At 38.6% G+C, this 2,574-nt stretch overlaps 1 non-coding gene across 1 annotated transcript; it reads left to right on the plus strand.

Moving 5' to 3' along the window:
* Nucleotides 1–403: 403 nt before the first annotated feature.
* On the plus strand, nucleotides 404–598 carry LOC145285244 (U2 spliceosomal RNA). Its single transcript, XR_013869046.1, has one exon. It is a non-coding gene; the product is annotated as a U2 spliceosomal RNA (small nuclear RNA).
* Nucleotides 599–2,574: the final 1,976 nt, after the last annotated feature.

Consider the following 2,574-nt stretch of genomic DNA (forward strand, 5'->3'; position numbering starts at 1 on the left):
TGCCCCCCTCCCCATCATCTCACCCCCATTTATAAAAAAAAAAAAAAAAAAAAAAAAATACGCTTAAGTTTGTAAATATTATTTTTGTTTTGTTGTCTGTAAATAAATGTTTTTTCTTTTCAAACAGTACGAGTGTCGCCCGCCATCCCGATAAGCTGGGGAGCTGTCTCTTTTAAGTAGGTCCTGGTAAGAATGTAGGCGGATGAGTTATGATAGAATCTAGTATAGGGTTTTCTAAATAAAATACTTGCTTTTCAACGCAAGTTTAGCTAGCGAATTTAGCAAAGTCCCGTTTTCTTCCCCACCTCCCCCTTACTGGCCTTTGTGCCTAAGTTGTATCGGACCCCAAATGAGGGCTTGGCAGTAGATAATGCCAAGTCCGGGGCCGATACGACTAAATACCATTGCTTCCTGCCTATTGGCTAAGATCGCGTTGTAGTATCTGTCCTTATCAGCTTAATATCTGATATCACCCTACATTGGGTATTATGATATTGAACAGATTTTTGCAACCTGGCGAAGAGTAAGGGGCTTGCTCCACCTTTGCCACGGGTTGACCTGGTATTGCAATACCTCCAGGAATTTCAGCCCAGTTTCCCAATAGGGAAACAAAAATCAAAACTAAAAAAAGATTTTCTCTTTCTAAAACTACAATTAAATCTGACATTCAAACGCAGTATTTTCAAGGAATTAATTAATTCTGAAAAAAAAAAGAAGATACAATAAAAATTAAGTTAGGTACAAGGCCATTCAAAAATGTGAGGAGTGGAAGCTTACGATCATCTTGTCGCTCTATTTTATTATTGTCTAAGTTTTTATCACTAGAAATCAGTAAGCGTGATTTATAGATTTTATTTTGACAAAATAAAATTAGGCACAAGGCCAATAAAAAAATGGGGGAGGGAGGGATCTATGATCATCCTTATCACTCTACCTTCGGCTAAGTATCCTTCAAAATCAACAGAGATCATTTCTGTAATGATCGGGTCCCTGTTGATTTTGCGGTGGGAGTTTAGTTTTAGAGAGTCCACCCTCCCAGGCTTTGCTGTCTCTCTTTGAGTTTAATGCTAATCGCCTGAGGCGCCCTTACCGGGGAATGCCGATGGGATTGCCCAGGCACTTTTTGCAAGCCAGAGTGCGCCCTCCTCGGGGGCGCTGATTTCTCAATCCTACTTTCCGACCCTGATGCCTACGTTCCTGCAGTGGAAGAGCTAAACAACCCTTGCTAGAGTTTTTAGTCACCATAATATTATATTCACACCAAATACACTAAGGACATTGTGAAGGCTGCTGCAAAGAACGTGGGCTCCCTCTATCGAGCTAAATGCCATTTCAGGGTTAGTTCTTTTTGCGCCAGCAACCTAAAAAGGAGGAAATGTCTACTTATAGAAAGGTTAATTTTTTTTATTACTATTAATCATACCTGATACATAATTTCTGTGTGTAACATCTCAAATCTACGCATTAATATGGGAGGGGAGACTATTTTTAAATATCTTCCTAAATTTGTAATGGAGCAACGGACTTATATTAAGTAAATATTAATATATCCCTTGTACATAATATATTTTTTCTAACCTCTTTATCTCTGACCTTTTTATTTTTTAACCTTTCCTTTTTTTTAAAATGGAGAGAAGATGATGCACTGTGAATGTGTTATTGGTAGCTCCAGTAACTCTTGCTTCTCCTTATTTGTCCCTCAGTCCTCATTTGCAATGAGTGATTTTTTCTGATAAAGGGTGAAGAAAAAGCTGCTTTCTAGGTCGGCAGTACTTGCGTGGACAGTAGTCTGAAATGTCGGAAATTTTCTTGTGGCCATGTCACTAGTAAGGGTGCTGGAGGTAAACGTTTCATCTGGGCTGACGTTATCCGTCTGGTAGTCAGGGATCCAAACATTGGATTAACCACTAAGGAGGCTGTCCAATCAGCAGGTGCAAAGTACTGGGGCTGCTGTATTGCCATTTGGTGAATGGATTCTGGACCATGCAGTAGTTTCTGGTGGGGCCTCTCGATGCCATACTAGTGGGTAATTGTTACGGCTTTACCTTATGTGCTACAAAAAAAAATTCCTGTCTTTTTCTCTTACTTTCCCTCTCTAATCTTGCTCTAACCAAGTCTGTCGGCCTGTTCCACAAATCCCAAAACCTCAACATGAATTATCTCCAGGAAAAAAAAAACACGAACAAACCTAGAACCCCATCCTCCAATATACACCCCTACTACCATGTCTCTTTATTTAACATTAGAGGTCTACGTTCCAACTTTGCAGAGGTTGAAACCCAATTGCAGGAGACGAAACCGGACATATTGTTCCTAAGCAAAACTCGCATAGGGCCGACCACTTCAAGCTAGCTCTACTAACATATTGAGCACTATTGTACTAAATATTGATTGATATATATATATATATATATATATATATATATATATATATATATATATATGAATAAAAATAAAATACCAGCGATGGTTGACGTTATGTTGATTTGAAAAAAGAATATTAAAAGGGAAAATGCAGAAAAAGAAAACGATCATAGACCATTCTTAATATGAGGATGTCCCTTGAAATAGGAA

The sequence above is a fragment of the Euprymna scolopes genome, chromosome 9 (genome assembly GCF_053919585.1).
Source record: "Euprymna scolopes isolate OS-2025 chromosome 9, ASM5391958v1, whole genome shotgun sequence".
Lineage (NCBI taxonomy): Eukaryota > Metazoa > Mollusca > Cephalopoda > Sepiida > Sepiolidae > Euprymna > Euprymna scolopes.